Consider the following 25,516-nt stretch of genomic DNA (forward strand, 5'->3'; position numbering starts at 1 on the left):
TGAAGTCAGCCTGGATCATAATATTTGCTATTTGAATTTGGCTAGGATAAGCATGAGATGTTTCGCTTCAGGTATGATCCAAGTGACCCACGAGGAGCTTTTATCAAACAAAGTTTATTTAAGGATACAGTTAACACAGAGAAAGAAAATTAGCAATAACTTTTACAATTACAAACAAGAAAAAAAGCAACCATTGATACAGTACAACCCTTAACAACTAAATGCACTGTTCCAATGAAACAAGCCCGATAAATGAACACCCCTTTTGGGATTAGAAAGCTCTTATGCTCATGTTTTGCTGTTGGATTCTGCAGCTTTCTTAACACACACCCAGACAAGCCTGAAGTCAGAACACCTTCCCAAAACACCAGGGAGAGAGAAACAGAACACTGCATCCAGCCTGAAGCCCAAACACCTTCTCACTAACCAGCAGCCAAAACTGAAAGTAAAACTGTTCCATCTGACCTGTCAATCATGCTTCCCACAACAATTTAAAAGGTCATAAACTCCCAGAAATTGCTTTAGGCCCAGAGAAGAAAATAAACAAAACCCCATTTAAACCATTAAGGCAGCAATAAAAGTACATTTAATCAGGCGGCCAGTGCCACAATGAAAAAAAAACAAAGCTGCTTATAATTGCAGGGAACATGATTTTAAAAATACATTTCTTCAAGGCACAGTAGTGTCACAAAAGGCAACTGAGCAGAGAATCAAGGTTGATCACTCAGTGCAGCATTGAGGGAATGCTGCACTGTTGGAGATGCTATCTTTTAAATGAGGTATTAGGCTAAAGCCCGATTTGCTCTCTCAGGTGAATGTAAAAGATTGTACAGCAGCACTCAGAGAAAAGCAAGGAATTCGCCATGTTGTCCTCTCCAACATTTCTCTCTCAACACTTCAAACAAATTATCATGTCATCGCCATATTACTGTTTTGTGGGATCTTGCTTGCACGCTTCATTGCTATTTTTCCACATTATATAATTGGCTACACTGTGAACACAATTAATTGGCTGAGGTTGTGAAAGTTACTATATGAATGCAAGTTCTTTGCATTCTTTGATGTAGACCAAAGCACCCATTTCCCATTTTAACAAAAGGTGAGATGCCTGAAGATTGGAGGATGGCAAATGTTGTGCCTTTGTTTAAGAAGGGCTGCAGGGAAAAGCCTGAGAACTACAGGCCGGTGAGCCTAATGCCTGTAGTGGGTAAGTTGTTAGAAGGTATTCTGAGAGACAGAATCTACAGGCATTTAGAGACGCAAGGACTGGTTAGGGACAGTCAGCATGGCTTTGTGAGTGAAAAATCATGTCTCACAAATTTGATTGAGTTTTTTGAAGGGGTAACCAAGAAGGTTGATGAGGGCAGTGCAGTTGATGTTGTCTACATGGACTTTAGAAAGGCCTTTGACAAGGTACCGCATGGTAGGTTGTTGCATAAGGTTAAATCTCATGGGATCCAGGGTGAGGTAGCTAAATGGATACAAAATTGGCTTCTTGACAGAAGACAGAGGGTGGTTGTAGAGGGTTGTCTTTCAAACTGGAGGCCTGTGACCAGCAGTGTGCCTCAGGGATTGGTGCTGGGTCCACTGTTATTTGTCACTTACATTAATGATTTGGATGAGAATTTGGGAGGCATGGGATTTTGCAGATGACATCAAGATTGGTGACAGTGAAGAAGGTTATCCAGGATTGCAATGGGATCTTGATCAATTGGGCCAGTGGGATGACGAATGGCAGATGGAGTTTAATTTAGATAAATGTGAGGTGATGCATTTTGGTAGATTGAACCAGGGCAGGATTTACTCAGTTAATGGTAGAGTGTTGGAGAAAGCTATAGAACAAAGAGATCTAGAGGTACTGGTTCATAGCTCCTTGAAAGTGGAGTCACAGGTGGACAGAGTGGTGAAGAAGGCATGCTTGGTTTCAGTGGTCAGAACATTGAATACAGGAGTTGGGAAGTTTTGTTGAAGTTGTACAAGACATTGGTAAGGCCACACTTGGAATACTGTGTACATTTCTGGTTACCCTATTATAGAAAGGATATTATTAAACTAGAAAGAGTACAGAAAAGGTTTACTAAGATGCTACAGGGAGTTGATGGTTTGAGTTATAAGGAGAGGCTGGATAGACTGGAACTTTTTCCCTGCAGTGTAGGAGTCTTAGGGGTGATCTTATAGAGGTCTATAAAATAATGAGGGGCATAGATCAGTTAGATAGTCAATATCTTTTCCCAAAGGGAGGGGAGTCTAAAACTCGAGGGCATAGGTTGAAGGTGAGAGGGGAGAAATACAAAAGTGTCCAGAGGGGCAATCTTTTCACACAGAGGGTAGTGAGTGTCTGCAACAAGCTGCAAGAGATAGTAGTAGAGGCAGGTACAATTTTGTCTTTTCCAAAGCATTTCGACAGTTACATGGGTAAGATGTGTATCATAGAAACATAGAAAACTACAGCACAAAACAGGCCCTTCGGCCCCACAAGTTGTGCCGAACATATCCCTACCTTTTCAGCTTACCTATAACCCTCCATCCTATTAAGCTCCATGTACTCATCCAGGAGTCTCTTAAAAGACCCTATTGAGTTCGCCTCCACCACCACTGACGGCAGTCGATTCCACTCGCCCACCACCCTCTGTGTGAAAACCTTCCCTCTAACATTTCCCCTGTACCTACCCCCCAGCACCTTAAACCTGTGTCCGCTCGTAGCAGCCATTTCCATCCTGGGAAAAAGCCTCTGAGAGTCCACCCGATCTATGCCTCTCAACATCTTATATACCTCTATTAGGTCTCCTCTCATCCTACGTCTCTCTAAGGAGAAAAGCCCGAGCTCCCTCAGCTCATCCTCATAAGGCATGCCACTCAATCCAGGCAACATCCTTGTAAATCGCCTCTGCACCCTTTCAATCATTTCCACATTCTTCCTGTAATGAGGTGACCAGAATTGAGCACAGTACTCCAAGTGGGGTCTGACGAGGGTCTTATATAGCTGCATCATTATCCCCGGACTCCTAAACTCAATCCCTCGATTGATAAAGGCCAGCACACCATATGCCTTCTTAACCACCTCCTCCACCTGCGGGGCCGATTTCAGAGTCCTATGGACCCGGACCCCAAGGCCCTTCTGATCCTCCACAGTACTAAGAGTCTTTCCCTTTATTTTATCCTCCTTCATCCCATTTGACCTGCCAAAATGGACCACTACGCATTTATCTGGGTTGAAGTCCATCTGCCACTTCTCTGCCCAGTCTTGCATCCTATCTATGTCCCTCTGTAACTTCTGACATCCCTCCAGACTATCCATAACCCCACCAACCTTTGTGTCGTCGGCAAACTTACCAACCCATCCCTCCACTTCCTCATCCAGGTCATTTATGAAAATGACAAACAGCAAGGGTCCCAAAACAGATCCCTGGGGCACACCACTGGTGACCGACCTCCATTTAGAAAAAGACCCATCTATACCCACTCTCGGCCTCCTTTGGGCAAGCCAGTTCTGGATCCACAGGACAGCAGCCCCTTGGATCCCATGCCTCACACTTTTTCTGGAAGCCTTGCATGGGGGACCTTATCGAACGCCTTGCTAAAATCCATACAAACCACATCTACCGCTTTCCCTTTGTCAATGTGTTTAGTCAAATTTTCGAAGAACTCCACCAGGCTCGCAAGGCACGATCTGCCTTTGACAAAGCCATGCTGAGTATTCTTGAGCATACTAAACCTCTCCAAATGCTCATAAATCTTGTCCCTCAGGATCTTCTCCATCAGCTTACCAACCACTGAGGTTAGATTCACCGGTCGGTAATTTCCTGGGCTATCCCTATTCCCCTTCTTGAAAATAGGAACCACCAATCCTCCAATCCTCCGGCACCTCTCCCGTCTCCATCGATGATGCAAAGATCATCGCCAGAGGCTCTGCAATCTCTTCCCTCGTCTCCCACAGTAACCTGGGGTACATCCCATCCGGACCCGGCGACTTATCTATCTTGATGCCACTCAAAGATTCCAGCACAACCTCTTTGTTAAAGTCCACATACTCAATCCTTTCAGTCCACCGCACGCCTGCAGTACATCCACCCAGGTCCTTCTCCTCTGTGAAAACCAAGGCAAAATACTCATTAAGCACCTCTGCCATTTCTACTGGTTCCGTACTGATTTTCCCGCCTTCACCTTTTATAGGCCCTATTCCTTCACATCTCATCCTTTTACTCTTCACATATTTATAGAACAGCTTAGGGTTTTCCTTAATTCTACTTGGCAAGGCCTTCTCGTGACCCCTTCTGGCTCTACTAATTTCCTTCTTTAGTCCCTTCCTACAAGCCGTATACTCATCTGGATCCCTATCTTCACCAATCTCTCTGAACCTTTTGTACGCTTTCCTTTTCTTCTCAACTAGGACCCGCACAGCTTTCGTGCACCACGGTTCCTTTAACCTACCAACTCCTCCCTGTCTAGCGTTCGACATTGTCCTGTCGAACGCTAGACAGACATTCCTTGAAAAACTGCCACCTCTCTTCAGTAGATTTCCCCGAGAATACCTCCTTCCAATTTACTCCTCTAATTTGCTGCCTTATGTCTTCATATTTTCCCTTACTCCATATAAACGCTTTCCTAGCTTGCCTGATCCTCTCTTTTTCCAATGCAAGCATAAAGGAGATAGAGTTATGATCGCTATCCCCAAGATGTTCTCCCGCTGAGAGATCTGACACCTGTCCAGGCTCATTGGTCAGTATCAGATCAAGTACAGCCTCTCCTCTTGTAGGCTTGTCCACATGCTGTGTCAGGAAACCCTCCTGAACACACCTAACGAACTCCTCCCCATCCAATCCCCTTACCCTCGGGATATTCCAATCTAGGTTTGGGAAATTAAAGTGTCCCATCACAACAACTCTGCTACTATTGCAACTCTCCAGGATCTGTTTCCGTATCTGCTCCTCCACCTCCCTGTCACTATTGGGCGGCCTATAGAAAACTCCCAGCAAAGTGATCGACCCCTTCCCACTCTGAACTTCCACCCACAGAGACTCTGTAGACAATCCCTCCACAGCATACACCTTCTCTACAACTGTGACACTATTCCTGATCAGCAATGCCACTCCACCCTCTCTCTTGCCTCCCTCCCTGTCCTTCCTGAAACATCTGAATCCCGGCACCTGTAGTATCCAGTCCTGTCCCTGAGACATCCAAGTCTCCGTAATGGCCACCACATCATACTTCCAGGCATCGATCCACGCTCTGAACTCATCCCCTTTATTCACTATACTCCTGGCATTAAAGTAAACACATCTCAATCCTTTGGTCTGAACTCTCCCCTTCTCTATCCCCCATCCATCCTCCCTATTGCACCGTCTATAACCCTTCTCTGTTTGCGAGCTAACTTCTTCGCTCCCAGTCACCTCGTCTTGATCCCCTCCCCCCAACCTATCTAGTTTAAACTCTCCCCAGTAGCCTTAGACAACTTTCCCGACAGGATATTGGTCCCCCAATATCGAGGGATATGGGCCAAACGCGGGCAATTGGGACTAGCTTCGTGGTTAAAAAAAAGGGTGGCATGGACAAGTTGGACTGTAGGGCCTGTTTCCATATTTTAAACCTCTATGACTCTATGACTCTAATATTCCTCAATACCAACCTTTCTCAATAGCCATATAATGGCCTCTCTGAATGAGGTTGCCAATTTAGTGCCAGTCTGCACTGCCCAATATGTGTGTAGACCTGGGATGTGGGCATATCCTTACTCATAGTGAACTAGTGTGAGACTCTCTCAAACACTTCACTCAATTCCAGTGCCCCACAAGGCTGCGTCTTCAGCTCCTCACTATACTCTTTACACACCTCTGGCTGTGTAGCCAAATTCCTCTCCAACTCGATTTTCCAGTTTGCTGGTGACACCACCGTAGTGGGTCGGATCTCAAACAATGACAAGATGGAGCACGAGAAAGAGATAGAGAATCTGGTGAACTGGTGTGACGACAGTAATCTCTCCCTCAATGTCAACAAAACGAAGGGGATTGTCATCAACTTCAGGAAACGTAATGGAGAAGATGTCCCTGTCTACATCTGGGGGACAAAGTAGAAATGGTCGAGAGCTTCAAGTTTCTAAGTGTCCAGATCACCAACAACCTGTCCTGGTCCCTCCATGCTGACACCATAGTTACGAAAGCCCACTAATGCCTCTACTTTCTCAGGAGACTAAAGAAATTTGGCATGTCCGCTACAACTCTCGCCAACTTTTACAGATGCACCATAGAAAGCATTCTTTCTGGTTGTAACAGAGCTTGGTATGGCTCCTGCTCTGTCTACGACTGCAATAAACTATGAAGGGTCGTTCATGAGCAAAGCTCAGTCCATCACGCAAACCAGCCTCCCCTCCATTGTCACTGCCTACACTTCCCGCTTTTCGATAAAGCAGCCAGCATAATCAAGGACCCGACTCACCCCGGACATCCTCTCTTCCACAAAGGTCTGAGGACACGAACCAACCAACTCCAGAGCAGCTTCTTCCCTGCTGCTGTCAGGCTTTTGAATGGACTTGCCTTGCATTAAGTTGATCTTTCTCTACAACCTAGCTATGACTGTAACACTACATTCTGCACTCTCTCGTTTCCTTCTCTGTGAACAGTATGCTTTGTATAGTGCACAAGAAACAATACTTTTCACTGTATGTTAATACATGTGACAATAATAAATCAAATCAAAACAAATCAGACGAACATTCCATCCAACATAAAAATGAGGGTGGCAGGGGGGGAGGGGAGTGGAGGTGGTGATTCTCCCTGCCCACTGCGCTGCTCCAGCCGGGAGACATCAGCGGAGGCTGTTTAGTGGGCTCCTCGCTGGGCGACACAGCCTCTGCACGCCTCTGGAGCCTGGATTTCTGGCGTCATCAGCTCCATGCCAGAAATCAGCACAGAGCTGATTTAAATATTGAAATTCTGAATTACACCCCATTACTTCAGTCCCACGCCCGCTAGCCTCTTCCGCCCCCCACCCCTTCCCCCCCTGCCAGGAGTGGTTCATTCCAGTGGGTCTTACAATAGCTCCCCACAGCCTGGAGTGAAAGGAGGCATGGAAGCCCCCCAGAATGTGGCGGGGGGTGAGGCGGTCCCTTGGGCATTGTCAGCCTGGCAGTGCCAGCCTGGCCCCCTGGCACTGCCCAAGGGGCATCGGGCAATGTCAAGGGGGTGGAGCCAGAGGGGGGTCGGGGGGGGGCTACTGGAGGGACCTATGTGGGGGTGATCGGTGGGATCGAGGGGTCCCGCTGCCACTCTGCATAGGAATCAGTGGCAGAGGGAAGGAAGGGGCTGATCGGGGCTGGCCATCAGGGTGGGGCGGGGAGGGGGAGGGGGCGCAGCCGTGGCTGGGGACCAGGGCTGCCAGGAGGTGTCAGGGATATCAGGACTGCCGGGGGGAGGAGTGGGGGGGGGGGGGGGGGGGGGGCGGTCACGGAGATCGGGCTGCCAGTGGGTGGGAGATCGAGGTAGGCCAAATGGGGGGTTTCGTGGCTGGCCCGCAGACGTCTGGGAGGCCAGCAGCCAGGGGGTGGGGGGTTGGAGGGACAGCGATGTGGGATTGCGGGGCTGGTCAGTGTTTGGGCTGGCCAGTGATTGGGAGGCCGGCAGTGCGGGGCTACTGTGCCTGCGCTGATCCCGGCCTCTCCAGCGGGAATAGGCCCTGCCCCCTGATTTTCAGCGTGAATCTCCCTGAGGCGCTCTGCAGTGCACAGAGTACGGGAGGTTCATTTTGAAAATCCTGCCAGAAAAAACAACGGGATTTACTCCAGTTTTTACACAAATTAGTACTTGAATCTTTTTGGGAGAATTCTGGCCGAGATGTTTGAACTATCATTCAGAGTTAGGTCCTGGAGGGAACTGTTTTGTCTTGGCTTCTGGATGGGGTTTCTTTCGGGTTTGTTTATTACTCTCAGAGTGCTGCCATAGACCGTCATTCATAAAAGGCATTCTTATTTATTTACAGATCCATGCACGTCTGCACAAGCTTGTTCTTCAGCTTCCCACCAGGTCTGTCTCTTAATCTTGAGAGATTGCATTACAGTTACATTGGTAGTTACATCAGTAACAGGTTTCACTCTACATTTCATCTCAAATCTTTATTCCGACTATATACATCCTCCTACATCTCCCCACAAGGTCTCAGACTTCACAGGGTTAGTCCCTGTGGTGCCATTACCAATCTCCCTGATCTAGTCCTGCTTTTGTTTTGTGGTTAAGGATAAACTGCAATCTCCCATTGTCCAATCGGTGTATCTTCTACTTGGGTGGTTGTAGAATTTTTACTTGTTTCTGGTTCCTTGTCTCCATCTAGATTTAAATAGTGTGTCCAAGGTTCCATCGGTTTCCTTCCCAATGATATCTTTCTGATCTTTCCCTGGTCATCTCAATTCTGTAAGATCTCGGTTGTGAACGTCTTTCAATTATAATGCCTTCTTTATGTTGATCTTGTATCCAAACTCTCTCTCCAAGCTCTGGTCCTTCAAGTCTTGTGCTATGTGCCTGAACTTAAAATTCCGAGCTTTACTGTCTCTTTGTTGAACCTCACTTTCTCATGATCATACAAAAGAACAAAGAACAGTACAGCACAGGAACAGGTCCTTCGGCCCACCAAGCCTGCACCGATCACGTTGTCTTACCTGGACCAACTGCCTGTATCCCTCTATACCCTGTCATGTTCAAGTGTCTATCCAGATAACTCTTAACTGTCGCTAACATATCTGCCTTAACCACCTCACTTGGCAGTGCATTCCAGGCCCCCACCACCCTCTGTGTAAAAAACTTCCCCCACATATCTCTACTGAACCTTTCCCCCTTTACTCTGAACTTGTGCACCCTTGTAATTGTCACTCCTGTCCTGGGAAAAAGCTTCCAACTGTTCATCTTATCTATGCCCCTCATAATTTTTAAAACTTCTATCTTTTGTTCTTTTTCATCATTTCCTTGATTATTCAAAGTCCTCTTTCTTCTTCTCTCTTTGACTGGGGATTTCTAGGTGAACGAGTCACAAGCATGGAACCATATCCTGCACAAAGCAGTAACATGAGAACCATTGTCTGACACTCCAAACTCCAGGATTGCGCGTGTCACGATGATTCTTCTTACTGATGTAATGATGGCCTCTGCCATGATGTTACGCAGTCAACTCACTTCAAACCATCTGGAGTAGTAATCAGTGTCAATGATGAAAACTTTACCTTGGAACACAAATAAATCCCTTCCCAGGCTTTATAGGAAAGGTAAAGGTTTGCTCTGCTGTTGGCAATTCATTGCACACATAAGGCAGTTTGTGATGAACTTTTGTAGCGGAATCTTTCTCTTTACTCCACTTACAGGCCGGTATTTGGGGGTCTGCCGATAGCTGCGAGTGTCTCTCTCTTACAGGCCTTGAAATTTCGAAGGACGGGGAATGCTGCACTGGGGCAACTCCACAGGAGAGAGCGCTGAACCAGGCTCACCGTTTATACCTGACCGGTAACCTAATACTTATATCACACAGCCATCCCAAAACCCCCACCAAGGCCTGAGTGGTTCTCTCCCTTGTCGGAGGGACAACGGCCACCCTGCACCCACGCCACTCGAGTAGGTCTCCAAGAGAGAGAACAGAGAGACTCTGTCCTTTTTATCTCCTGACCAGCAGTCTCCCTTGAGTGAGCGGGTTCGAATCGCTCAGATCACCCTCGGTTCGAGACTCCGGATTTATGGTAAGGGGTATTGAAACTGTGACCTCGTCAGAGTGCGCTGATGAGAGAACAAGAGGCAAGACGGACTCCAAACGAGTTTCAAAACTTACAGTGATTTATTTAACAACAGAATCAACCTCTCCGATCCCCCACCACACATGAATAAAACTTATACTTTATACTATCACTATGGGAGAAATGCTAACGGGTACAACGTAAAATCTTACTGTACACAGTTCAAAACAAGATTACTGAACTTTAAAATTACAATACATCACCCCTCCCCTTGCCTCAACCTCTATCCTATCCTCGGGAGCTCCACAAGGTTGGCTGGGATACTCACAATTCTAAAAGGGGTTCCTTTGTGGTGGGCTCGAATGTCTCAGTGCAGGGTCGAAACTGGGCTGCTGTTGGTCTTCACCTCTGCACATCAGCTTGTGATTCTGGAAGAGAGCTCGGTCTTGCTTGTCTGCCTCTCTTGATCTTAACTTCAGCCCAATTTAACAACCAACTTCCCTACCCCCGTAGGTGATTTTCAAGGACAATGGGCTTCCGATCACCGGCAGTCTCGGTTTTAATTGAGTCAAGTCCAAACACAAAAGGCTGGAACTGCCTTGACCCCCATGGGTTGTTATTTTAATGTCTTCTTAATGCTCATCCAGAGCTTCCTGAATGGTGTCCCATTAGTGGGATGGGTCTTCTTGTCTTCTGTGGATGGGCCAATTTCCGTGGCCATTGTCCCCCTGCTGGTCTGTTTACTGTTTGTCTGCTGGCCTCCATCTTCCTTTGTCCTTCTGATGATTAGATCACTGGTGTGTCTGCCTTTCTGGCCACTTGCATATTCAGGGGGCTCACACCTTTTCCTTAGCACAGTCCACAGGCAGGCAGGTAAACTGGGGTTGTTCTCACTGGAAAGACGGAGGATGAGGGGAGACCTAATAGAGGTGTATAAAATTATGAAAGGCATAGATAGGGTGAACGGTGGGAAGCTTTTTCCTAGGTCGTTGGTGACGTTCACGAGGGGTCATAGGTTCAAGGTGAGGGGAGGGAGGTTTAACACGGATATCAGAAGGACATGTTTTACACAGAGGTTGGTGGGGGCCTGGAATGTGCTGCCGGGCAAGGTGGTGGAGGCGGGCACACTGGGAACATTTAAGACTTATCTAGATAGCCACGTGAACGGAGTGGGAATGGAGGGATACAAAAGAATGGTCTAGTTTGGACCAGGGAGCGGCGCGGGCTTGGAGGGCCGAAGGGCCTGTTCCTGTGCTGTTTTGTTGTTTGTTCTTTTGTTCTTTGTTTGTCCTGCCGAGCCTTCTGGGAGGTTTTTATCAGCCAGCAGCCAGAGTTGGCTACTTTTAAACTGTCAGGTTTCTTCTGAGTCCTTTTAAAATATGGAGGATTGCCCTGAAACTTACACTCTTCAATGGAATGATTGATACTTGGCCACCAAACTGATTGTTGGGCTCTTGCTCTGCATTTCACCATTCCCCAGTGACCTTGAGGAATTTTCTAGTTCATCATTGAAAGCCAAGGAATAATCAATGCCTGTGAGATGTTTTCTCTGTTTGAAGTATTTCGTTGTTAAAAGTGTAATCCAGTCATCGCTTCTGGAAACACTCTTTTATTTTCATGCATTTATCATCCTGCTGTTTTTCTTGCATACTTTCTTATAACCTCTTCTCTATGGTTGGTAAGTGTTTGGTAATGAGTGAGGGAGATGCTTTCATTTATTGAATAGAATTTAAATCTTCCAGCTTATTTCCTTGCCCTGATATTCTTGACAATACATCCCCTGTTGTCTGATATATCCATTGAACGTACTCAGTAACTGAATTGTATCTCATGGGTCGGCTTAAAATTTTGAATTTTAAAGATCCTGACAGTCTGAGCAGCACAGTGGGTGCTGCCGAAATTGCTCGCTGCCGCACTGAGTCTCATAAATGGGAAATTCTGTCCATTATTTTTGTTATCCTCTGAATCTGGCATCTTGAGCAACCTCAGTTTTCATTGCTGCCTCATAAGCAGCTCTCCCTTTAGCTCTAGAATCCCCTCCCTAATTCCCTCTACATCTCTCCTCTTTTATGACACTCTTTTACACTTCCACCTTTGCTCCAGCTGTCCCAACATCTGCTTACGTATCTCGGTGTTACGTTGGACAGGATAATGTCCCCGTGAAATGTGCTGGGGGCTTTTACCATGTTAATATATGTAAAATAACGCAGATTGTTACTGAATGATTTTCCTCTGGTTGGTTTGAGAACATGAACCCATCACTCACATTCTAATCCCATTTTGATCACATCATTGGGACACGGCTTTGCTGTTTAAAATTAGGTCCCTGCTCCTTCAATGGGACTCGATGCAATTTAAGATATGGTGGAGGGAGGGTTTTTTTGTGTCAAACATCAGGCTAACGAGAGAATGCATTTCGAGTAACGTGCCAATCCAACAGCTGCCTTAACCATATCCCTGCCCCCAAACCACAACTGCTTACATGAGTCTATCGAGTGGGAATAATGAACACCCCTGTTACCCTGAAGAAGTGCTGCAGATGATTGTAGACAGCGTGTGACAATTACTGACTCAGAGAGACCAGCGAATACGGGAAATAATTATATGGGAAGTTAATATGTCTTTTACAACCTACCACATTAGAATGGCATTTGCAAGGGCAGAGGTGGTGGTATTGCTGCTGAATTAGCAATGCTGAGACCCAGGGTAATGCTCTGGAGACCAGGGTTCAAATCCCACCATGGCAGATGGTGAAATTTGAATTCAATAAAAATCTGAAATTAATGGTGAGCATGAAACCCATCTAGTTCATCAATGTCCTTTAGGGAAGGAAATCTACCGTCCTTACCTGGTCTCACCTACATGTGACTCCACATCCAGAGCAATGTGGTTGACTTTCAACTGCCCTCGGGGATTGGTAATAAATACCAGCCCAGACAGCACGCCCACAACCCATGAATGAATTTTTAAAAAGCAGATGTATAATTTGAAAAAAAGGAGTTGAGATAAACAATGAAGATCAATGTTATTTAGTTTACACCATTATATATGGCTATTACAACTGCTGTTTGCATTGATAAATCATAGAATCCTACTGTACGGAAGAAGGCCATTCGGCCCATCGAGTCTGCACTGACCACAATCCCACCCAGTCCCTGTCCCCATAACCCCAGTAAGAAGTTTAACAACACCAGGTTAAAGTCCAACAGGTTTATTTGGTAGCAAAAGCCACACAAGCTTTCGAAGCTCTAAGCCCCTTCTTCAGGTGAGTGGGAATTCTGTTCACAAACAGAGTTTATAAAGACACAGACTCAATGCATTTACCCTAGCTAGTCCCCCTGACTAGAAGGGGTAATTTAGCATGGGCAATCCACCTAACCCGCATATCTTTGGACTGTGGGAGGAAACCGGAGCACCCGGAGGAAACCCACGCAGACGCGGAGAATGTGCAAACTCCACACAGACAGTGACCCAAGCCGGGAATTGAACCCGGGTCCCTGGCACTGTGAGGCAGCGGTGCTAACCACTGTTCCACCGTGCCGCCCAGATATCGTGACTTCAGCTTGGGAAAATCATACCAAGCTGCTGACAGGAGAATTAGCAGACAAAATGTGACACTGAGCCACATAAAGACATATTCAAATGTGTGAACAAAAGTTCCATGATGGTGGAGGTAAGGATAATTGAGTGTGCCATAGGCCAGTATTGGAGGAGTGTTGAGGGCTGACTGAGTTGTCAGGCTGGAGGATGTTATAGAGAGAGGGAAATCAATGACTGTACATTGCTGCATATGTGTGTGTTTGAATGATAATTACTTGACATTGTTAGAAATGTCTCTCCAATAAGATTGTACATGTCAGTGATATTTGCCTGAGTGGTTTCACAGAAAAGTCATGTTGTTAATCTAAATTGCATCAAAAGAGAGGAGCTGAAGATATTTCAGAAAGGCAGAAAAGAAAAGACAATTAACTCGCAGCTGAGGAAAAATGATTCATCCTCAATGCACAGGACATAGATTTAAAATAATTAGTCCAAGGCTTAGTGGAGAGTTGAGTAATTCTTTCACCCAGAGGGTGATGATGAGTGTCTGCGACTCACTGCCTGAAAGGGTGGAAGAGGGAGGAAACGTAATCGCATTTGGAAACATTTTGGATATAAAAGCACGCTTACATTTATACAGAGCTTTTCACAGCCACCGGACATCTCAAAGCCTTTAAATCCAATGAAATACTCTTTGAAGTAATGCATTGTTGGAATGTACAAACATTTGTGTTCTGCAAACTCTGAGAAACAGCAGTATGATAATGAGCGGATAATCATTTTATTTTGGTCATGTTGATTAAAGGGTGAATATTGACCCAGACACAGGGGGTAACATTCTTGCTGTTTCTTCAAAGTAATGCCCTGCGATCTCACAGAGGAAGGCCATTTGGCCCATTGTTTCTGCACCAGCTCTCCAAATAAATATTATGACTTAGTGCCATTCTCCTGCCTTTTCCGCGTATCCCTGCACACTGCTTTGATTCAAGTCATCATCTAATGCCCTCTTGAGTGTCTCGATTGAACCTGCCTCCATCACATTTCCAGACAGTGCATTCCAGACTCCAAACAGTCACTGTGTGAAAAAGCCTTTCCTCTGATTGCTTTTGCTTCTTTTGCAAATCACTTTCAATCTGTGTCCTTTTATTCTCGATTCTTTTACAAACATGAACAGTTTAGCATCTCATATGGAAGGTGGTATCTCTGACAATGCAGTATTCCCTCAGTACTGTAACTGTTATAAAGGGTCATGAATGTAGCCCAATTCATCACACAAACCAGCCTCCCATCCATTGACTCTGTCTACACTTCCCACTGCCTCAGGAAAAGCAGCCAGCATCATCAAGGACCCCATGCACCCCGGACATTCTCTCATCCACCTTCTTCCGTCGGGAAAAAGATACTAAAGTCTGAGGTCACGTACCAACCGACTCAAGACCAGCTTCTTCCCTGCTGCTGTCAGACTTTTGAATGGACCTACCTTGCACTAAGTTGATCTTTCTCTACCCTAGCTATGACTGTAACACTACATTCTGCGCCCTCTCCTTTCCTTCTCTATGAACGGTATGCTTCATCTGTATAGTGCGCAAGAAACAATACTTTTCACTGTATATTAATAATACATGTGATAATAAAAAATCGAATCAAATAAATCATCAATGGAACTGAGTTTCAACCCTGATTTTTGTGCTTAAGCCCGAGAGAGGAATTGAACCTGGATTTTTGTGATTCAGAGGCTCATGTGCTGAGGTGTCAGAACCTTCAGGGTTATACATGAAGGGTTGGTATGTAGAATTAGGCTGGACAGCTGTTTATTTTCTGGCTGACATAGACACGATGGGCTGAATGGCCTCCTTTCTACTTCTGTTGTCCAATGTCCTTGTTTCCACAATCTGTTCTTGCTAAACTGAGAAGTGAGAGCCACCAGGTCGAAACTATTCTGCACCAAAGTGAGTATCTCAGGTTATTCATGCTCAATGTGAGTCCTCTGGTGGTACACCCGCAAAAGGATTCAGTTCCTTTTTGTCAGTGCCTTTGGCCTGTTACACAAGTTAAGGCCTGGTTGAGATGAACTGGACACGACAGAAGAATTCGGAGCAGGTGCGACTGTGGTCCCTCGAGCACCTCCCAACCCATTGCCATCCAATGAGATCATGACTGATCTAATTGTGACCTGTCTGTCCCCCGATAACTCGAGACCTTTGTCGATGAAAAGTCTCTTTAACTCTGCCATGACTATATGCAGTGTCCCAGCCCCCATTGCTCTCCAAGGCTAAAAGTTCGATTAACAATCCTCTGAGAGAGGAAATCCATTATCATCTTTGTCTAAAGTGCGTGCCCCCTTACTTTGAAACTGTGCCCACTCATTCTAGATTCCCCCACAAGAGCAATTGTTCTCTCAACATCCTCAATGCCAAGCTCCCACAGAAGGTAAGAATAACATGTATTTATTAGTGTCACAAGTAGGCTTGCATTAACACTGCAGTGAAGTTACTGTGAAAATCCACTAGTCGCTACACTCAGGCGCCTGTTTGGGTACATTGAGGGAGAATTTAGCATGGCCAATGCACCTAACCCACACATCTTTGGACTGTGGGAGGAAACTGGAGCACCCGGAGGAAACCCTTGAAGACACAGGGAGAATATGCAAACTCCACACAGACAGTGACTCAAGCCGGGATTCAAACCCGGGTTCTTGGCGCTGTGAAGCAGCAGTGCTAACATTGTGCCACCACACTGCACTTGAGAGTTGGTGCTTCAGGTGTTTTTTAAATTAATTCTTGGGACATGAGGGTCACTGGCTGGCCAGCATTTATTGCCCAACCCGTTTCCCGAGGGCAGTTGAGAGTCAACCACATTGCTGTGGCTCTGGAGTCACATGTAGGCCAGACCGGGTAAGGACGGCAGATTTCCTTCCCTAAAGGACATTAGTGAATCAGATGGATTTTTCTGACAAATAACAACGGCCAAGAGGGAATTGGATTGCCATCTGAAAAGAAAGAATGTACAAGGTTATGGGGATAAGGCAGGGGAGTGGGACTAGGTGGAACGCTCTTTCAGGGAACCAGCACAGACTCAATGGGCCAAATGGCCTCCTTCTGCATGGTAAAGATTCTGCAAAGTACTAAAACGGATGCAGTTTGCTTTTGAATCTTTACCTTGGGGTGAATTTTATTATTTATTCGAATAGACCTGGCAATATCTGCAATGCTTTAATGCCTTTGCTTCTCTTTGTAATACTGCGCCTCATGCATCATCGAGTGCATTTGTCCATGCCAGAGATTTCAAAGGGGGATAGGTACAAGGAATACAGAATCTGCTGAAGGCTGACCTTTCCTGTAACTCACTCCCCCTCCCCTCTGCACGGAGGTCAGAATGGAAATCGGAGGCTGGCATTCTTGGCAGATGCTGACATTTCTGGAGATGCAGTCACTGTGTCAATGATTTAAGATTCTCCAGGCTCTGAGCAGCGTCTGTGCTGCACTGCGAGAAAAGTGCTGTTGCTGGAGCAATAATGGGGCCAAGGTGCTGGCCTATTTGGGGACTTCCCTCGTTCAGCTGCAGTCCTCTTTTTTCATGGTTGATGCACTATCAATTACGAGGACTCCAGCGAGTGAGTGAAAACAACAGGCTTTTAATCGCAAAGAACTGGAACACACCCTTGTAGCTAACCTGGCCCAGACTGAGGCAGGGGGGAGGAACCGTCACCTTTATACCTCGTTCAGGTGGAAAGGGAGGAGTCTCAGGTGGAAAGGGAGGAGTCTCGGGCCAGGTGCAGCAGGGGTGTGTCCAGGCATACAACATGTAATTACAGTGGGTCACCACAATGGTGTTGACGCTTTCCGTGTGCCAGAGGTACATGGATCAGGTTATCCTCGGCATGATGGGTTCTTAAAGCAGTGCCTGTGCTTACCATCTGTGGCATCATCTGGGCATTTTCCAATGTGTATTGTTCAGACACTGCCAGTAATCAGGGAATCCACTGGACCCCAACTGTCCACATTATATATTAATGATTTGGAAGAGGGAACTGAATGTCTTATTTCCAAATTTGCAGATGATATAAAGTTGGGTGGGAGGGTGAGCTGTGAGGAGGATGTAGAGATGCTTCAGTGTGATTTGGACAGGCTGAGTGTGGGGGCATCTGCATGGCAGTTGCAATATAATGTGGATAAATGTGAGGTTATCCACTTTGGTAGCAATATTGGGAAGGCAGATTATTACTTCAATGGGAGTAAATGGAGAGAGGTGGATACTCAGCGAGACCTTGGAGTCTCATGCACCAGCCACTGAAAGTAAGGGCAGGCAGTAAGGAAGGCAAATGTATGTTGCCCTTCATGGTGAGAGGATTTGAGTATTGGAATAGGGATGTTTTGCTGCAATTGTGTAGGGCGTTGGTGAGACCACACCTGGAGTATTGTGTGCAGTTTTGGTGTCCTTATCTGAGGAAGGATGTCCTTGCTATAGAGGGTCTACAGCAAAGGTTTTCCAGGCTGATTCCTGGGATGGCAGGTCTGTGAAAGGGGATCTCACAGAAACTTATAAAATTCTAACAGGGTTAGACAGGGTAGATTCAGAAAGAATGTTCCTGATGGTGTAACTAGGGGTCACAGTCTCGACCTCTCCCCCACCCCTGAACAGCTCAGAAGCCCAGATCCCCCTCTCAACTCCGATGGCCAACTCCGAACACTCCTCCCTCCCTCTCCCAGCGATCCTGATTGCAGAGTGGCAGTGGGTCCCCCATCCCACCGATTTCCCCTCCTCCGCCACAGGCCCTGACCCCTTTGGCCCCACCCCTTTGGCACTGCCCAGAGTATGGTGTGCAGTGCCAGTTTGCCCTTTGGGAAGTGCCAAGGTGCCAGGCTTCCTCAAAAGGCAATGGAAGCAGAGTCTTTCAATGGTTTGAAGGCAGAGAGACAGATTCTTTATAAACAAGGGGGTGAAATGTTGTTGGGGGTAGCTGGAAGGTTACAGTCAGATCAGCTATGATCTTATTCTATAGTGGAAGAGGCTCAAAGGGCCGAGTGGCCTCACCCTACTCTGACCTTGGATGTGATTAAAGCTGCTTTCAGAGACTGCACCCACATTATCTAACAACCCAGCAGATCCATTAGAGCCACTGGTCGTCCGCCAACCTGAGAACTAGGCTCTGAGACTAGCTGCAAGTCATCAAACGGCCAAACTACTAATGCTGTTCCCCTCAGAAACAACCTCCTAGACATTCGACTCCAAGAAACTTCACCACCTGCTGTGAACTTTTCACTTTACAAGACTGTTGTTTCAACTTCAAACCACTCAAGAAACCACATGCCTTCTAGATGGGAGACTTTGTGTGTGTGTGTATGTGAGTGTGTGTGTGTCGGAGTGTGTGTCAGAGTACGTATGTGTGTGTGATTTTTGTTTGTGTAAATATATGTGTGTCAGAGTGTGTGTGTGTTTTTTGAGGAAGTGATGAAGATGATAGATGAGGAAAAGTCAGTGGATGTTGTATACATGGACTTCAGTGACGCCTTTGACAAGGCACCTCATGGTAGACTGGTATGAAAGGTGAAGTCACATGGGATCAGAGGAGAGCTGGCAAGATGGATACAGAATTGGCTTGGCCATAGAAGACAGCGGGTAGCAGTGGGGAGGTGCTTTTCTGAATGGAAGGCTGTGAATAGCGGTGTTCCACAGGGATCAGTTCTGGGACTTTTGTTGGTCGTAGCATATGTAAATGATTTGGAGGAAAATGTAGCTGGTCTGATTAGTAAGTTCGCAGGTGACACAAAATTTGATGGAGTTGCGGATAGTGAAGAGGATTGTCAGAGGATACAGCAAGATATAGACTGTTTGGAGAAATGGCAGATGGAGTTTAATCTAGATAAGTGAGATAATGCATTTTGGAAGATGCAATGTATGTAGGAATTAAACAGTAAATGGTAGAACCCTTAGGAATACTGACAGGCAGAGAGATCTGGGCTTACATGTCCACCAATCACTGAAAGTGACAACTCAGCTGGATAAGGTAGTCAAGCAGGCATACGGCATGCTTGCCTTCATCGGCCGGGGCATTGAGTACAAAAATTGGCAGGCCATGCTACAGCTGTACTGAACCTTAGTTAGGCCTCATTTAGAATATTGTATGCAATTCCAGTTGCCACACTACCAGAAGGATGTGGATGGTTTGAAGAGGGTACAGAAGAGTTTTACCAGGATGGTGCCTAGTCTGGAGGGTATTAGCTATGAGAAGAGATTGGATAAACTCAGTTTGTTCTCACTGGAACAACAGAGATTGAGGGATGACCTGATAGAGGTTTACAAGATTATGAGTGGCATGGACAGAGTGGACAGTCAGGTGCTCTTTCCTCAGGTAGAAAAGTCAAGTACTAGGCGACATAGGCTTAAGGTGCGTGGGGAAAAGTTTAGAGGAGATGTGTGAGGCACGTTTTTTACACAGAGGGTGGTGAATGTCTGGAATGTGCTGCCTGGGGAGGTGGTGGGAGCAGGCACGATAGCGGCATTTAAGGGGCAACTAGACAAATACATGAATAGGCTGGGAATGGAAGGATACGGACTCCGTAAGTGCATACGGTTTTAGTTTAGGCAGGCATCATGATCGGCACAGGCTTGGAGGGCCGAAAGGCCTGTTCCTGTGCTGTACTTTGCTTTGTTCTTTGTTGTTTGTGTGTGAGTTTGTGAGTGTGTGTGTGTCAGAGTGCGAGTGTGTGCGTGAGTTTGTGTGTGTGCATTTTTGAGTGTGTTAGAGTGTATGTGTGTCAGAGTGTGTGTGTGGGTTTGTGTGTGGGTTTGTGTATGAGTGAATTTGTGCGTGTTTGTGTGCACGTGTCAGAGTGTGTGTGTGTTTGTGTGTGTGAGTTTGTCTGTCAGAGTGTGTGTGTGTGTGTCAGAGTGCACATATCTGCGAGTTTGTGCGTCAGAGTGTGTGTGTGTGTCAGAGTGCACATATCTGCGAGTTTGTGCGTCAGAGTGTGTGTGTGAGTTTGTGTCAAAGTATGTGTGTATTCATAACTTGCTTGCTTACCTATCTTTATATCATTAGTAGATTCAGCAACCATACCTTCTTGTCCTTTGTGTGTGTCCGTGAGACCACAAGAGTGACATTGAGTTCATTCGGGAGAATAAATAAGCTGCTTTCTTTCAGCTTGCTGCTGAATTATTTAGTTGGAATACACACTCCAAAAGCAGAAAGGACACACCCCTTTTCCATACAAACATTGATTATGGGAAATAAGAGAGCACAAACATTCTGTCCATGGCATTCCTTAGAAACTGGGAGGGTAAGCTTCACTTTCATAGTGTGAACCTGTTCTGTCCCCTTTTATGTTCAGTTTTTGTTTTAATTAGGGTCTGCCTCAAAAACATACAAATTACATTTAAAAATCCAGGTTCCCTCATACTGTCACAAGTGTGGTACATACGTCACTTGCCACTTATCAGCCCAAGCCTGAATGTTGTCCAGGTCTTGCTGCATTTGAACAGGGATTTCTTCAGTGCCTGAGGAGTTGCAACTGCAGCTACACAATTTGCAATTATCAGCGAATATTTTCAATTCTGACCTCATGACGGAGGGAAGGTCATTGATGAAGCAGCCGAAGATTGTTGGGCCTGGGACTACCCTGAGGGGCTCCTGCAGTGATATCCTGGAGCTGAGATGATTGACCTTCAACAACCACAACCATCTTCCTTTGCGCCAGCTATGTCTCAAACTGGCGGAGAGCTGATTCATTGTGACTTCAGTCTCGCTAATGATACTTGATGCCACACTCAGCCAAATGCAGCCTTGATGTCAAGGGCAGTCACTCCCACCTCACCTCTGGAGTTCAGCTCTTTTGGGACTGAAAACTGGGCATCAGTGAGCAGTTTATTACAATGTAAGTGCTACTTGACAGCACTGTCAGTGACACCTTCATCACTTTACTTCTGATTGTGAGTAAGGTGATGGAGTGATCAATGGGCCAGTTGGATCAGTCCTTCTTTTCATGGACAGGACAAACGAGACAATTTTCCACATTATCATTAAAGCGATGCAAAAGACCCAGCCGTAGTAATGGCAGGACGTGTGGTCAGAAGCTCATCTCGGCATGAAACATGATGCAGAAATTGCAAACAGCCTGGCTCAGCCCCACGACCAGGGAAAAGGATGAGTCGGTGGCTAGAGAATGCAGAGTGTGACAGGAGCCGAGGACAATGGGCCGGGATTCACCCCACCACGCGGTGGCATGTTTTCTGGTGGTGGGGCTGGCTCGCTACTGGCTGCTGGCAGGATCTTCCTGTCCCGCCAAGGTCTGGGGTGTTCTGTACGGCTCACCAGCTGACGCACGAGTGCGTCACCTTTGCCTGGACTGGAAAATCCAGCCGGCAGGAAGGGCCAGAAAATTCCCAATGGCTTCAGTTTTCCCGATTTTTAATTGGGGTTTAATTTCTGCTCATCCAGTATTGGATATTGGATAAGCAGCCTGAGAGCTTAGTCACAATGGAGGAGTCAAAATTCAAAATCTTGGAAATATTTTCCACCTTAATAAAAAAGTAAAACCAGTGGAAAAGAAAATCAGCAGCTGATTTGCTGTGAGCTTCGTACAGATGGTGTCGGCTAATTCCATCCCTGAATCTCTGATATTTACTTGGGAATTATCCTTGAATGCCATGGTTTAGATTTGAAAACCTTGCCATCAATTATCAAGATAAATTTTAATAAGTAATCGAAAGGAGAATAATGAATTCCTCATTGGACACTCCACTGAAATTATTATTCCTGTTTCCAGCCTAAGATTCCTCTGACCAATGTGCATAGCTTGCAGAATGGTAACAATAAACAGCAGCGTTTAAGCAGCATTCTATCAGGTGTTATCTGACTGCTAGTCTATGCATAAGCAACAGAAGTTAATTGTGAAATTATAAACATGGCTTTTCTAAAGATGGCAAACAATTCAGTCACTATACACACGATCGCTCGAAATGTGGTGGGGATATATGTCTGAAAGCTCAGTGTCATTGTCTGTTATTGCCCTCTCCACTCTTTTAGCAGAAGAACGAAGACATTTATTTTAATTGTGTTATTTATTTATTTTCACAGTGTAACTGCCGGGACATAATGATCCCGATTTATCTTTCACTGCTCCCTGACAAAGCACAATTGTTTCCATTGCAAATGTTTATTACACATTGGTCCACTTGCTGCGATTATTTGTGCTTTCTTCAGGCTGATTTCCAGTTAGATCCCATTTTCCTTATCCTGACTTACCCCCCAAGTCCTGTTCACTCACCATTCCCATGCTCACTGATCTACACTGGCTCAGCAACACCGTGATTTTTTAAATTCTCACCCTGGTATTCAAGTCCCTCTGTGGCCTTATGTCTTCCTGTCCATGTAACCTCCCCCAGATTTACAACCCTCCAGGAGATTTGCATTCCTCTACTCCTGACCTCTCACAGAATAGTATTAAGTTTATTTATTAGTGTCACAAATAAGGCTTACATTGACATGGCAATGAAGTTACTGTGAAAGTCCCCTGGTTGCCACACTCCGGTGCCTGTTCAGGTACACTGTGGGGGAATTTAACACGACCAATGCACCGAACCAGTAAGTCTTTCAGACTGTGGGAGGAAACCGGAGCACCCAGAGGAAACCCTCGCAGACACGGGGAGAATGTGCAAATTCCATGCAGACAGTGACCCAAGCTGGGAATTGAATCCAGGTCCCTGGCGCTGTGAGGCAGCAGTGCTAACCACTGTGCCACCATGCTGCAGAAGAATTATAAAATTCCTACAGTGCAGAAGGAGTCCATTTGGCCCATCAAGCCTACACCGGCAACAATTCCACCCAGGCCCTATCCCTATAACTCTACATATTTTCCCCGCTCGTCCCTCTGACACTAAGGGGCAATTTAGCATGGCCAGTTGACCCAACCTGCACACCTTTGGAGGGTGGGAAGAAACTGGAGCGCCCGGAGGAAATCCACGCAGACACAGGGAGAACATGCAAACGCCACACACACAGTGACCTGAGGCCGGAATCGAGCCCGGATCCCTGGTGCTAACCACTGTGCCACCGTGCTGCCCTGCACCTTCTACTTCCCTCACCCCTAGATTGGCAGTGATGTCTTCAACTGTTGCCGCCCTCAGCTCCGAGTTAGCTCTTTCAATCTCTCTGCCTCTCCCTCTTTGTTGTCCTTGAAGATTTTGCTTTAAACATACCTCACTGGGCTCAGCTTTGATCTGTCGCCTCCTGGCTTGGACTTGTGCCAGTTACTCTTTGCTTACTGGACAGTGAAAGGGCATGGAAGGGTTTTTTTTCCATTCAAGATGCTATGTGAATTCAGGTTGTTGTACCATTTACTGTGATTTTGATTGCAGTTTAGCCTACTGAAGTGAAACGGAGAGATGCTGTCGATTCCATAGGGCAGTGCACTGCGTAATTCAGATTAAAGCATGGCAATATCTGGGTTGGGAATGGGAATAATTCAATGCGTCAGGCCCTTGTGTTTATTTCTTGCTGCAGCGACTTGATAAGAGTCAAATTAAGGATCTGTGACAAGATCCCCAGCTCATTTGTGTAAGGAGTACAACCTTGATATTATACAATTAAGGGGGAGTGTCTGGGTTCGGAGATGCAATGTTCAGATTGGATATTATGCAAAACTGAAGAGCTGTGGAATAAACACTGTCAAAAGGCAGGCTTCAGTGACAGTCGAGCTTATAGAGAGAGAGAAATGATTTCCCAGTCATTGCTCGACAAGGAGTGTTCAGTGATTATGTTCGTCGAAAGCAGTTAGACAGATATTGTCTGATAGAATGATGCTTAAAAGATGCTGTTTATTGTCCTTATTTTGCAAGCTTGCTCCTCAACTCAACATAGAACCTAAGACCCAGTCTCCACTGATACACCACCCGCACCCCCCCACCCCCCCGCCCCCCGCCCAAACCCCGCTGCAGAACAAGCTGTGCCTCCAGAATTGGGCTTCTCAGTCACCTGAAACTCACCGGCCAGCATCTTACCACCGTTCATTTTCCCATCTCGCTGCAGCGCGAGCGTGGCACAAATGGCCGGTAAGATCGCGCCCACAAAGTATAACATTTATTTCATTAGAGTCACAAGTAGGCTAACATTAACACTGCAATGAAGTTGCTGCGAAACCCCCCTCGTCGCCACACACCGGTGCCTGTTCGGGTGCACTGAGGGAGAATTTAGCATGGGCAATGCACCCAACCAACATGTCTTTCATTGTAAGAGGAAACCGGAGCACCCGGAGGAAACCCATGCAGACACGGGGAGAATGTGCAGACTCCACACAGATAGTGACCGAGGCCAGATTCGAACCTGGGTCCCTGGCGCTGTGAGGCAGCAGTGATAACCACTGTGCCACACCAAGTCTGACAGACGTCACGCTTTCAAAGGACTGCCAGTGATGCGAGGTACCGGTGAGACAGCAATTAACCTGCTTTGACCAAACCTGTGACATCCACCACTAGAAATACAAGGGCAGCAGCTGGTGGGAACACTGTGGCCTCCAGGATCCCCATCATGTATAAATATACACCAACTTTTCATACTTAAAAGTGCCTCAAGTCAGAAGAAGAGGATTTGGAAAGAAGGTCAGCTCCAGATTTCTAATTGTTGGAAGAGTGTCCAAGTTTTTGTCTCTGGAATCAAATTGTCTTCAAAGTGGAAAGTTTCACCCTGAGCACAGGGCCTCTGCCTAATTGGCTCTGAGTTAAGAAAAAAGCCGTGATCATAGAAATCATAGAAATCCTACAGTGCAGAAGGAGGCCATTCGGCCCATCGAGTCTGCACCGACCACAATCCCACCCAGGCCTTAGCCCCACATATTTACCCACTAATCCCTCTAACCTACAAATCTCAGGACTCTAAGGGGCAATTTTTAACCTGGCCAATCAACCTAACCCGCACATCTTTGGACTGTGGGAGGAAACCGGAGCACCCGGAGGAAACCCACGCAGACACGAGGAGAATGTGCAAACTCCACACAGACAGTGACCCGAGCCGGGAATCGAACCCGGGACCCTGGAGCTGTGAAGCAGCAGGGCTAACCACTGTGCTACCGTGCCGCCCACGTGATGTTTTCAGATCCATGTGATCCAAAGCTCAGGCTGCTACCATCAACAGAAGCATCTTTGGAGAACATCAAGAACAACTTGCATTTTTATCATGCCTTTAACTTGGTAAGAAGTTCCAGGACTCTTCACAGGAATGTTATAAGACAACATTTAGGCAGGTCCTTCCCATGAAACGTTGGACAAATCCAACCCAGC

This window comes from Mustelus asterias, chromosome 21 (assembly GCF_964213995.1).
Source record: "Mustelus asterias chromosome 21, sMusAst1.hap1.1, whole genome shotgun sequence".
In the NCBI taxonomy this organism is placed as follows: domain Eukaryota; kingdom Metazoa; phylum Chordata; class Chondrichthyes; order Carcharhiniformes; family Triakidae; genus Mustelus; species Mustelus asterias.